The sequence below is a fragment of the Schistocerca gregaria genome, chromosome 5 (assembly GCF_023897955.1).
Source record: "Schistocerca gregaria isolate iqSchGreg1 chromosome 5, iqSchGreg1.2, whole genome shotgun sequence".
Lineage (NCBI taxonomy): Eukaryota > Metazoa > Arthropoda > Insecta > Orthoptera > Acrididae > Schistocerca > Schistocerca gregaria.
This window is the reverse complement of record NC_064924.1, coordinates 132,078,240-132,092,692: the sequence shown is the minus strand read 5'-3', so window position 1 is coordinate 132,092,692 and position 14,453 is coordinate 132,078,240.

The following is a 14,453-nucleotide window of genomic DNA, read 5'->3' as shown; positions in this document are numbered from 1 at the left end:
GAATGAGAAAGACGTACGCACGAATTTCCGATTTTTCTGTGTAAACTGTGACTTCCACTTAACTAAAATCCGCGTAGCGTTTTGTGCGAGTCAGGACCGAAAACAAAACGTTCAAAGAGATCAAGCTGCGGAAAATTTGAGCGAGCATTCTGTCACAGGCAATTCGTTTTCTATTATTTACTGGAAAAGGTTCGGTTAAATACCACAAACTGGCTATAATGAGTGACTGTGATTGCGCATGTGTGATGAAATTGCACGCGTAACTTAAGTCCAGCACAGAGTTGGTGGTTTTATGTATCAAACTAGTGATAATATATAGAAATTTTCACTCACAGACTGCCTTCCAATTAGTAGCTCATGGTAATCACGAATCTAGAAAGCATATAAATGGTACAAATGGCTCTGAGCACTATGCGACTTAACTTCTGAGGTCTTCAGTCGCCTAGAACTTAGAACTAATTAAACCTAACTAACCTAAGGACATCATACACATCCATGCCCGAGGCAGGATTCGAACCTCCGACCGTAGCGGACGCTTGGTTCCAGACTGTAGCACCTAGAACCGCAAGGTCACTCCGGCCTGCAAAAAGCATATAGTGCAGCCTGCAGAGACGTGTAATGCGGCTAGTTTACACTACAGACTTTTCTAGCTGACGAGCGTATGTCGTTTTCTAACAAGTAGCGTGTTTGTCCGAGCTGTGGAAGACGAAGAGGTCGGTACAAGGTGGGACGAAAATTTAACCGCGCCGTTGCATTCTCCACTGACATTAGCCACTTCGACAAAGGGCAGATTGTTATCGCTTGGCGCCTGAGAACGTCCATCTGGGAAACAGCAAACGTGGTAGGCTGTTGGCCTGCTACTGCCGTGAGTCCATACGGAAAGCGGATGATCGACGGAGAAACGACTATAACGTGACAGGGCGCTGGAGGTCCAAGATTCCCCACTAAATGTGAGGTCGAACCGAGGCCGATGTGTGAATCAGGATTGATGGCGAGATCCGTGATAAGTCTGAATCCCTAATTCTCGCGGCATTACATCGATTCCCTCAACAGGGAGAACGAGACAATGGGGAATCGGTACCAGTGTTCTTATTGTCGTGAGGGTGTATGGGCTTGTAATAATAGCTTGCCTGAAAGAACCAACACTATTGACGATCCACAACTGTTCGAAATATTTCGAAAGTAGTTCACTGACTAAAAATCCTTGACATCGGTTGTATTAGGTATAGATCTACTATGCACTACCGTGTCTGTTCTTTGAGACAAGCATGTGCGAGCATTACAAGGCGGGAACACGACGCTAACAACACTCGTGTGTTTTCTTCGCTACTTGATCGTCACTGTTGCGGAAACCCAAATAATATCGCGAGCATTAGGTGACGCATTTGGTGGACTACGATACAAGAATGTGGACAGTGTGACATATGGAAAGCTTGGTCGATCCGGGAAGCTTGCACGCACAGGCCAAGTGGATAAGATGACCTTTCGTGGTAAGCGGGAAATCTAGGTTTGCACCCCAGTTCGGCACAAATTGTCATGTGTCACTATTGGATAGTACAGCTATATGTGTTACAGCTGATGTCAAGGAACTTGCAGACAGTGAGTTAAGGGGAGTTAGAAGGGAAATTTTTTTCACATTTTCGAATTTTTCTCATTATAAACTTAACAATTTTCCGAATAAAATGATATATATATATATATATATATATATTCGAAAATGTGAAAAATATATATATCACTTATAAACTTACATGGGAAGTATTTTATTTCATTTTTTGAATATAATGGACACCAGTTGAAAATGTTAAAAATTTTACGTGCATTACTTCATGATCTAATAAAACCGGTAATTTTTTATATAGAAGGCTGTGGAGTGCTGTGTTATAAAGATTAATTTACGTGTTTGTATTGGTCATGTCCAAAATAGGATGGCCACCAGCTTGAGGAAGTTGAAACAAAGTTTGAAAGACAAGAAGCTTTCTGATGGTAAAACCGGAAGAGGCAGGCTCACAGACAAAATGACTGATGAACTACACCAGATCGGGTTGACGGAGGAGATAGAGATAGAGAAGATCCAACGAAGAGCGGCGCGTTTCGTCACAGGGTTATTTGGTAACCGTGATAGCGTTACGGAGATGTTTAGCAAACTCTGCAAGAGGGGCGCTCTGCATCGCGGTGTACCTTGCTCGCCAGGTTTCGTGAGGGTGCGTTTCTGGATGAGGTATCGAATATATTGCTTCCCCCTACTTATACCTCCCGAGGAGATCACGAATGTAAAATTAGAGAGATTCGAGCGCGCACGGAGACTTTCAGAGAGTTCCCGCGAACCATACGCGACTGGAACAGAAACGGAAGGTAATGATAGTGGCACGTTAAGTGCCCTCCGCCACACACCGTTGGGTGGCTTGCGGAGTATAAATGTAGATGTAGATGTAGATGTATGGGATGGCCATTAGAAATAATACTGAGGATTTGTTGAAAATGAAACAGACAGTATGGGCCACCTTCTTCCACTGATGAAAAACCAGCACATCACCTTTGCCCTCATGGACCTGACTCATGGTGCAACTAACGCAATGCCCAGGACTCAAACAGTTCATACAGCCATAGACATTCCATCCCAGCAGCAGTAATGGATATCATAAAAGCTATTTACAGAGACCTGGCAAATCCTGAACTGCTAAAGAAGTGTCTGCATGATCTGACTCAAAATCCCAATGAGTCGTTCAATAATCTTATACGGACTCGCTTACCCAAAAATGTTTTTGTTGGAATAAAGACACCAAAGTGGGGGGTCAGTGATGCTGTTATTGCTTTTAATGATGGCAACGTTGGTAGGGTGAAATGTGCTACAGCATTAGGGAATTAATCTTGGAGCAAACTGCATCAGAGAACTTGAACGGATGGACAAGGTTCGCATTGATAAAGCAGAGTATGCATCACAGTTGGCCACTAATGAGTCCAGAAAGAAGAAAAGAAGAAAAAACTTGAAAAAAGATCAAGAGGATGATATATAGTATAGTGCAGGGGGCTTCTGAGTGACTAAAAATAAGTGAGTTACAGTCGTTTGAAACTTTAGAAGTCGGTCCTGAAAATTTATATTTTCTGTTGCATTTTTCACTAATTCTCAGAAACCACTTCGAGTAGAGTATTCAGATTATCACTGAGTAATAACATACATATCCTGAGTCTACTGAACTGAAAGAAGATCATAATGTTATACATAATTGAAATTATTTAGGATGACGTACAAAAAAGGACAAAAACTTTTGCCGTGTAGTAAAAAAATTGTATTTCCGATAGCAGTGGCTGATATGCAATTATTGTAGTTCAGTAGAATCAGAACATACAGTTTAATGTCCTGCAAAAGTTTCATTTCAATGGCTACAGTGGTTCCTGGAATACAGAGAAGACAAGTCACTAAATTTAACGTTGTCGAGATAGGGCGTTCCAACTCCCCTTAATTTCGAAATACGGTATCTAGTACAGTTCTGTATCATCAGCAGTCTCAGTTCTTTCATACATGTAAGTAAACAGTTGAGATACTGTCACAGATATGATTAGTGAGCTGGGATGACAGTCATTAAAACAACGGAGTTTTCGCTTCTGTGAGATCTATTAATGAAGTTTTAAACCCTACGTTCTCTTCCAAATGCCAAATTATGTTATTAACCGTTACATACATAGGGAGAAAAGAGCAACGTGAAAAAAATAAGAAAAAAAGACTCGCATGGAAAGATATTGGCGTTCATTTTTCCCACTTGCTGTTGTGGTCTTCAGTCCTGAGACTGGTTTGATGCAGCTCTCCATGCTACTCTATCCTTGCAAGCTTCTTCATCTCCCAGTACCTACTGCAGCCTACATCCTTCTGAATCTGCTTGGTGTATTCGTCTTTTGGTCTCTTGTAAGTAGGCTGTTTAGGTTTTTTTATTGGTAATGCCGCCGCCACGTAGCGCTCTGTATGAAAATCACTGGCTGTGCCGTGTGCAGTCTCTGGCTGGTTGGCATTGTTGTAATACTCGCCATTGTAGTGTTGGGCAGCTCGACATTAACAGCGCGTAGCGTTGCGCAGTTGGAGGTGAGCCGCCAGCAGTGGTGGACGTGGGGAGAGAGATGGCGGAGTTTTGAAATTTGTAAGAATTGGTGTCATGAACTGATATAAATATTATGACAATTAGCTGGCAGTAGTGGCGCTCGCTGTATTGCAGTAGTTCGAGTAACGAAGATTTTTGTGAGGTAAGTGATTTGTGAAACATATAGATTAATGTTAGTCAGGGCCATTCTTTCGTAGGGATTTTTGGAAGTCACATTGCGTTGCGCTAAAGATATTGTGTGTCAGTTTAAGCACAGGCGTGAATAAATTTTTCTAAGGGGACGTTTCACTCCCTCTACGATTTTTACCCTGCACGTTGCCCTCCAATACTAAATTGGTGATCCCTTGATGCCTCAAGACATGTCCTACCAAGCGATCCCTTTTCTAGTCAAGTTGAGCCACAAGCTTCTCTTCTCCCCAATCCTATTCAACACCTCCTCATTAGTTATGTGATCTACCCATCTAATCTTCAGCATTCTTCTGTAGCACCACATTTCGAAAGCTTCTATTCGATTCTTGTCCAAGCTATTTATCGTCCATGTTTCACTTCCATACATGGCTACACTTTCTATTCGAAAATGAAATAGTCGAGAAAAACCCTGAAACTGATTCGGTAAAGTCCGCCAAACACCCAAGTGTTAACGGCTTTGTAAACGATTCAGGAGATAATCTGAGCAGTTTTCTTAGATTGTTTGCAGACGATTCTGTCACATACCGTCATGTAACGTCAACAGATGATCAAAACGAAGTGAAAAATGATTTAAACAAGATATCTTTATGGTGCAAAAAATTACCAATTGACTCTAAATCATGAAACGTGTGAAGCCATCCACGTGAGCAATAAAAAGAATCTGCTAAATTTCTGTTACACGATAAATCAAGACTAATCCGCGACGCACCAGATGTTAGCCTGAACGTTATTGAGAATTTTGGAGCCCAATGCCAGGACGGTAGCTCAGCGTGTAAGGACAGAGAGCTGGTTGTCCTCTGCAACAAATAACTGAGTGGAAGGATCAACAAACGAACTTGAACGGATGTCAGGTGACGTCCGCAACGGCCAAACACGACGATCAACAACGAACAAATTGAAAAAAAAAAGAGTGGTCAGTGTGACGGATTGCCGTCCTACGGGCCCGGCTTCGATTCCCGGCTGGGTCGGGGATTTTCTCCGTTCAGGGACTGGCCGTTGTGCTGTCTTCATCATTATTTCATCCCCATCCGGCGCGCAGGTCGCACAATGTGGCGTCGAATGTAATAAGATTTGCATCTAGGCGGCCAGACCGGTCCAGCAAGTCCCCTCCCGGTCAATGGCGCCAAACGCTCATTTCTATTTTTTTGTGGAGTGATGCTGTGCGCTCTGGGATCCGCGTTAGATAGGACTAACGGAGGACATCTAAGACGTTCATCGAAGGGCCGTTCGTATGGTGTTATCGTGAAGTATGTGGTATGCAGATAGAATAGCTAAGTCCCAGGATAAAATTAAAACCATATGGTCAGTCGTAAAGGAAGTGGCTGGTCTGCAGAGACAGGTAGAGGATATAGAATCAGTGCATAGTGGTAATGTCCATGTTACTGATAAGTCGCATATATGTACAGTATTTAATAATCACTTTCTGAATATAGCAGGTGAACTAAATAGAAACCTAGTCCCAACAGGGAATCAAATAGCGCTGGTAGAAAAAAGTGTTCCGAGACTGTTACCTGAAATGCTCCTCCATGATACTGACAAGAGGGAGATTGAGTTGATAATTAAATCACTACAGACCAAGAACTCTCATGGATATGACGGGGTATCTAGCAGACTACTGAAGTATTGTTCCATGTATGTTAGCCCAGTACTTAGCCATATCTGTAACTTTTCCTTTAGGAGTGTTCGGTTTCCTGACCGATTAAAGTACTAGGTCGTGAAGCCACTTTATAAAAAGGGAGACAGGGATAATATTGACAATTATAAACCTATTTCTATGCTATCGGTGTTTGCTAAAGTTATCGAGAAGGTTGTATATACAAGGTTACTGGAGCATTTAAATTCACATAATTTGCTGTCAAATGTACAGTTTGGTTTTAGAAATGGTTTAACAACTGAAAATACTATATTCTCTTTTCTCTGTGAGGTTTTGGACGGATTAAATAAAAGGTTGCGAACGTTAGGTGTTTTATTTGACCTAACAAAGGCTTTTGACTGTGTTGACCACAAAATATTACTGCAGAAGTTGGACAATTATGGAGTAAGGGGAGTAGCTTACAACTGGTTCGCCTGTTACTTTAAGAACAGAAAGCAGAAGGTAATTCTCCGCAATATTTAGAGTGGTAGTGATGTTCAGTCCCAATGGGGCACTGTTAAGTGGGGCGTTCCCCAAGGGTCGATGCTGGGGCCACTGCTCTTTCTTATTTATATAAATGATATGCCTTACAGTATTACAGGTGATTCAAAAATATTTCTGTTTTCTGTTGACACCAGCTTGGTAGTGAAGGATCTTGTGTGTAATACTGAAACATTATCAAATAATGTAGTTCATGAAATAAGTTCGTGGCTTGTGGAAAATAATTTGATGCTAAATCACAGTAAGACTCAGTTTTTACTGTTTCTAACTCACAATTCAACAAGAACTGATATTGTAATCAGACAGAATGGGCATGTTATAAGCGAGACGGAACAGTTCAAGTTCCTAGGCGTTCGGATAGATAGTAAGTTGTTGTGGAGAGCCCATGTTCAGGATCTTGTTCAGAAACTAAATGCCACTTTATTTACCATTAGAACAGTATCTGAAATAAGTGATATTTCAACACAAAAAGTAGTCTACTTCGCATATTTTCATAAGCTTATGTCATATGGTATTATTGTTTGGGGTAATTCTTCTGATTCAAAAAGGGTATTTTTGGCTCAAAAACGGGCTGTTCGAGCTATGTGTGGTGTAAGTTCGAAAACCTCTTGTCGACCCCTATTCAATAGTCTGGGAATTTTGAAATTGCCCTCACAGTGTATATTTTCTTTAATGTCGTTTGTTGTTAGCAATATTAGCTTATTCCCAAGAGTTAGCAGCTTTCACTCAGTTAATACTACGCAGAAATCAAATCTGCATGTCGGATGCACTTCCTTGACTCTTGTGCAGAAAGGAGTGCAGTATTCTGCTGCATCCATTTTCAATAAGCTACCACAAGAACTCAAAAATCTTAGCAGTAGCCCACACTCTTTTAAGTCTAAACTGAAGAGTTTCCTCATGGCTCACTCCTTCTATTCGTTCGTGAAGCTCCTGGAAGAGCTAAAAAATTAAGCAAATTCCAGTGTTACATTCTTGATTTTCTTTATTTAAACTAACGACTTGTCGCCTGAATATGTTTCTTATATTTCATTTTATTTGTTTGTACAATCTACAACTCAATATGTTTCTTATATTTCATTTTATCTGTTTCTACAATCGTGTTATAATTTCATGTATTGACTCGTTCCATGACCATGGGGATTTCTCCTTCATGTGGTCCCACAGAACAACAAATAAATAAATAAATAGTGCCACAGACATGATACACGAATTGGGATAGCAGTCATTAAAAGAAACGACCTTCTCAGTAAATTTCGATCACTAACTGTCTACCTAGCGTGTGAAAACATTTTGTTGGCGCAGACCTACGTAAGGAGCAATGATAAACATAATAAAATAAGAGAAATCAGAGATCACACGTAAAGTCCTAAATGTTCGTTTTTCGCGCACCTTTCGGCAGTGGAACAGTGGAGAAGTAGCTTCTAGGCGGTTCGATGAACCCTCTGCAAGGCACTTGACTGTGAATTGCAGAGTAATCATGATGATGTAGCATCATGTAGATGCGGTTTCTTATTCAGTCACAGCCTATAAACCCTGCATCCAGTGTGTTTGGATACTTACAAAACAATTTAACATGCAAAGTTACATAGTTCACACAGATAGGAACGCTATAACGCGTGAACACAGAACACAATAATTTTGTGTGTTACAAGTTATTAACTGACTTACTATCAAAGACCACAGACAGAAGGGAAATACAAATGCGATATACGTCGACTGACTGTCGGCGGTGGAAATCTATGGCCTGAACGAGCGGGTACAGATCTCAGTGGATGCACTGCAGCACCCTTCAGCAGAATCCGTAATGAAGCTTGTGTCCGCAGAGAAATAGACTCCGATAGGAGATTGTGTCAATTTATGATTGAGAGTGACGTATTACGCGATCTAAGCTAGACGTGCTCTCGTCGGTGCTCCTTCCTTATCTGCCGACGCAAAAATGTATGGGCGCACATTCTTTTCTTCTCCTTAGAGGGCAGATCACGCTCTCTGGAATCATACTTCACTGATATCTTACTGGCGTTCTTGTGCCTTCCGTTACTTACCTGATGGTCTAGCCAGCTGCATCTCACTGTCATCGTTTTGGTTCACTGACACTTCGTAGCAGACCTAATTCAGCGCTATGTCACTCCCATGTTCTATTATATAAGAGACCGTTCAAACAAACCACGAGCGTAAATTTACTTTAAATATTTGCTCAGCGGTATTCACATTTCGTTACCTTACATTATTCTGAAAATTATCTTTCCTTGTGTAATTACCGGGTGATCAAAAAGTCAGTATAAATTTGAAAACTGAATAAATCATGGAATAATGTAGATAGAGAAGTATAAATTGACACACATGCTTCGAATGACATGGGGTTTTATTAGAATCAAAAAAATACAAAAGTTAAAAAATGTCCGACAGATGGCGCTTCATACGATCAGATTAGCGATAATTAGCATAACAAAGTAAAACAAAGCAAAGATGATGTTCTTTACAGGAAATGCTCAATATGTCCACAATCGTTCCTCAACAATAGCTGTAGTCGAGGAATAATGCTGTGAACAGCACTGTAAAGCATGTCCAGAGTTATGGTGAGGCATTGGCGTCGGATGTTGTCTTTCAGCATCCCTAGAGATGTCGGTAGATCACGAAACACTTGCGACTTCACGTAACCCCATAGCCAATAATCGCACGGACTGAGGTCTGGGGACCTGGGAGGCCAAGCATGACGAAAGTGGCGGCTGAGTACACGATCATCACCAAACGAAGTGCGCAAGAGATCTTTCACGTGTCTAGCAATATGAGGCGAACTTTGTTCTTTTTTTGTTCTAAAAAATTCATGTCATTCCAAGAATGTGTGTCAATTTTTACCTCTCTATCTACATTATTCAATGGTTTATTAAGTTTTAAAATTCATACCGAATTTTTTATCACCCGGTACTTTGAGCATATCAGAAAACCTTATGGAGACTACATTTACTGATAGGTGGACACGAGATGCAGCAGAAAAAATAGTGAAGACGATGTAAGTATTAAAAATACTATTATAACCCTACACAAAGGTACTTGCAAACAGATTGTCATCAGCATGTTATGCCCTTAGAATCCTATCATCATTGTGTAACATGTAACATGCAGCGTCTTTTAGTTGCAGATTATTCACATGTACACTCAGTTCTTAACTATGGAATTCTTTTTTGGGGGAACAAATGCACAAAATATGAACACAATTTTCAAACTCTAGAAAAGAGCCATAAGAATAATAACCAAAAATACTAGTCGGACTCATTGTAAAGATCTGTTCAAAACTCTGGAAATTTTAACTGCTCCTTGTGAATACATTTACGTCAATTGTACACATTAAAAATAACATTGGTAAATACTGCACAAAAGCTCTGACCATGACCATGCAACAAGAATAGACTCAACTTACATTTACCAAGAAAAAATAAACATAAAGCCCAACACAGCGTTTTCTACCAAGGAATAGAACTGTACAATAAATTACCACAAGAGATTAAAGCAATTGCTAAAATACTCTTATTTAAAAAGCCAGCTAAAAAGTACCTGATACGCAATACATTTTATACACTGAAGGATTACTTAGATAAAACAGAATAGGAGTTTGATAAAAAAATGTTGTACAAATAAATAATAATAATAATAATGATTATAAAACATCCAACATTCCACATAACACCTTCACTTTATGTTTCTTTCCTTCTTTTTTCCTTTCTAGAAATACTTACCCTCAAGCTATACAGTTCACAATACTAACACCTCTTTCACTTTCTGAGCTGAACATCTCACTCATTATAGAAGGATACTGACTCAGTTTTTCAGGTCAGCAAATGGGAAGTTAAGGTACAGAAAGTGGCTCCGAGTTCACCAGTGTGTGTGTGTGTGCAGTGACTGACGGTGAGATATGAGTGAACAGTGTGGCATTACATTATTTAATAAGTTATCTGTAAAAAAGTATTATATACCAGGAGTAAATCTAATGATTGTCTCTAACTAGAAGTCTGTAAATACACGTGTAAACGAATTAGCTCATTTTAAATTGGTCTAAACTTGTACATACTTGGACATGTCCTATATCCTAGTAGAAAGAGATCTATGGCTGAATAAATTTCTTACTACTACTACTACTACTACTAAGTCAGAGTGACCAGGCGTTTTAATCTCCAACAGTCTCAAGAAATTAAAGAGAGACTATGCTGCATTGGTCACTACTCTCCCATCACTTCCTTGGTGAAAAAATTGCAGATGAAGCACAAACGTTATAGCGACAATGGCAGGAGATTGCTTAAATTACGGGAGACTTCGACGACGTCTCTGAAGCCCAACATAGCCATATCTTCTCCAAGTGATCGTGGCAGTGAGGAGCATCTTCCAGAATGATGGAAATAAATTTGGGTCATGACAGAAGAACAACGAGCTACCGCTTGCTGCGTAATGTAGAAAGACCTCCATGAGCTCCATTTGTGGTTATCAGCCACTGTGTAACCAGTCAACATAGGGCAGATGCTCGACGCATCCCTGTACGTGACGTGTCAGAGCTATATGTTGGCTCTCATGTCAACCTGGTGATACCATTTCCGTTAGCTAAATTTTCTGCATTAATCCTGTGTAACAAAAAACGTACCTTTGAGCATGAAGTAGATTTGCGGTGGTTTGACTTCGAGGCAAGCGGACCAAAGAAATAGAATATATCAGACAATCCAGACATTCACAGCAGTAAGTAATCGCTATCAATTCTTCAAAATGTTATAATTAGTCAAAACAATTGGACACACTCTGTTACAGTAATAGTAATTGTATTCAACTGCTAATTTTTAGTAATTATATCGATAAATATTCATAGTGGACCAACACTTGCTGCACTTAATCTATCAGCGCATACAAAAATTCGTAAATAATGTTTAAAGTACTGTCAATGGCAAGATCATTAGCGGTGGGGCACAAGCTTAGATTGGAGGCGGGATGGGAAAGGAAATCGGTCACGCCGTTATCAATGTAATTAATTCAAGATACATCTTATGCGATTGATGGGAACCAAAGTTAACCTAAAACTCAATACCTGGACGAGGATTTAATTTGCTGAGCTCCGGAACACAAGTCCAAGAGTGCTAATTTCTGCACCACTCACACGATCAGTAGTTAGAAAACTTGTACAATAACACTGTAACCCAAATGATTGTCAGTGACCGACTCCCACTTCAATTGGCGTAACTTCTGTGTTATGACATTTATGATAAAGGGACGTGGGCTATCATGAAACAGCGCGGAACTTGGCAAAATTCCACAATGGTGGCTATTGACAGACATGCTATCTCACTTATTCTCCGATGGATGTCTTCTGGTGTTTATCTTTCGGCAGCCAAGGAAACAATAACAGCACGTTGGTCTTATTTGGGCGCATTTGTTAACGACGGCGTCATACTTCGCGTTTCCGCATCTTCAAAACGTACACTATATGCTCAAAAGTATCCGGACACGCATTCTGCTGCCACCTACTGTCAGGTATTCCATATCAGCGACCTCGATAGTCATTAGACAGTGTGAGTGAGTAGAATGGGGCGCTCCGTGTAACTCACGGATTTCGAACGTGGTCAGGTTGAAAGGTGGCTACACTGAGTCACAGCGCCAGAGATTGCGCCAATTATTCAGCCGACTCCACTGGCAGTTGCCGCTGAGAAGTTGCTGAAGGCAATGGTAGTTCTGAGGTAGGCGTGATCTGTGCTTGTTGAGACGTCGTTGGAGTACTAGTTGTTCTGTTAGGCAAGACACCATATGTTATTCGATTGGGGATGTTGTAATGATCAAAGTGCATTTTTCGTCAATATGTATGAAGGTAAAGAAAATTTTTTATTTTAGACGTCCTAAATAACAATGCCTCTTGGTCACAGGTTCAGTCAACAAAGCATCTGGCTCGTGTTCTTGTATTTGACTGCAATTCTGGTTTCTATGTGCAATAATAGTATTTCTAGTTTTTTTTAAATTACTTCCGTGTAAATCGTGTTTAAAATGTCTTATCTTATTGAGGTAGAACCGTGCCAGACGTGTACGTTGAATCACACTTCCACACACAGAACAGTTACACTTATGCTTTCTTGTTTCGTAGCTTTTATAGTTGCTGGGGACTTAATTAATTAATTGTGTTAACGGAAATTTCCTTTCATTCTTTGTTGTTATTCTCTGCAGTCAGACTGCGTACTAATATTATTCAGAGCCAACCGGTTACGAGACTGCGTAACCGCACAAACAGCGACTAAAACTAAAAAATATTTGCATTATATTTAATTAAGCCCACATGCACGTGGCGACCGCTGCTTCTGATCGTCCCTTGGAATTCTTTTGATAGTAAAAATAGCAGACAGTAGTATTGTTGTAGTAATTTGTAGTTTAGTAGTTGTAGTCTATATTGCATGTGTAGATTTGGTAACTGAACATTTATAGTTGTCTTGTCATTCTTTTAATGGTATTTTGGCAGAATTTAATTTTTGATGTCTTGTATACAGGTTTGACAATTTTGTGCAACTATGAAGATTTTAATTGTTCGTTAGGCGTGTTTGTCGGGAAGCATTTCGTGTGAATGGTATTGTTGGTGATAGGGTTATATTCTGAGTAATTTTCGTATTGTGACGAGTTTTGTATGTTCTGTTAATGATTACGCGATCGATGAAAAAGGCAAAATGTTGGATAGTGGGAATGACGAAATTGTTAACATGGCGAACTCGCCCACACATGAGAACAGTATAATGAATAATGAAGTAGAAAACAATTTAATAAGTCGGGAAAATAGTCCGGAACCAATTCAAAATTTTTCACAATCAAAAAATTTTCAGAATTCGAGATTAACGACAGAAGTTTCTGAAATAGTATCGAACACAGATATCTTTACGGCTATGCCGAAGGAAGTTAGTTTTACGGGAAATGTTAGGGGCGAAAAGAATTTCGAACCAGTTAATATGGAGCAGTTGATGAGTGCAATAGTAAATTTGGGATCACAAATAGGAACAATTAAAGCTGAGATGGAAACAATGGAAACACGGCTAGACTCATTGGGATCACAGTTAGGATCTGAATTAAAAACAGAGATGGGAACATTGGCAACACGGTTAGAAACTGATATGGGAACACTGGAAAAACGGTTAGACTCACTGGGATCACAGTTAGGATCTGAATTACAAACAGTGGGATCACAAATAGGAACAATTAAAACTGATATGGGAACAATGGAAACACGGTTAGACTCACGAATAGGGATATGTTTTAAACACATGAAAGATGAATTAAAGAAAGAAATTAGAGAAGAAGTACAACCGATTTTGAATGCTCACAATAATAGATTAATTTCAATAGAAATCAGACAAAAGGAACAGGATAGAGAACAGGAAGAAAGAGATCGCGTGATAGTACAAAAATTTTCAGAGTTAAATTTACAACGCGCACACGATAAGAAAGAAATATTTGAAAGAATCGAGGAATCTGTGCCAAATGAAAAAATAAATAACCTAACACAACAATGTGAACATTTAACTACTAAATGTGTCAATACTGAAACCCGAGTGGCGACACTTGCGGACTACGTAAATAAACAGAAGGAACAACTTATCGGAAAGAGTTGAGGAGATTTCAGATAAACTGACAAGTCTTAGTTTAAATGGGGACAGAGATTCAGACGATACAGCTCCATTGCCACTTGCAGAAACCGAAGAGTACCAGAACATAAATAAACATGTTGAAAATCAGGGAAAATTTAATGAACGCGTTGAAAGGGAATTTGAAGCGTTACGAACTTGACAATAATCGACAATGGGACGGGGAGAGATGAGGAAAAAACTTTGACTATAATCACTTCTTAACTCTTCGGAAATTTAAGAACTTTCGCAATTCTAAGAATGACATACATCCATGTTCATGATTAGATCAATTTATGTACGCACTTCCGCCAAATTGGCCACTAAGTCACAAACTGGAATTTATGAGCGGCTGTTAAGGTCCCCAGGGGATTCGCTACACTAAGTGAATATGTGCCGTAGCGTGCA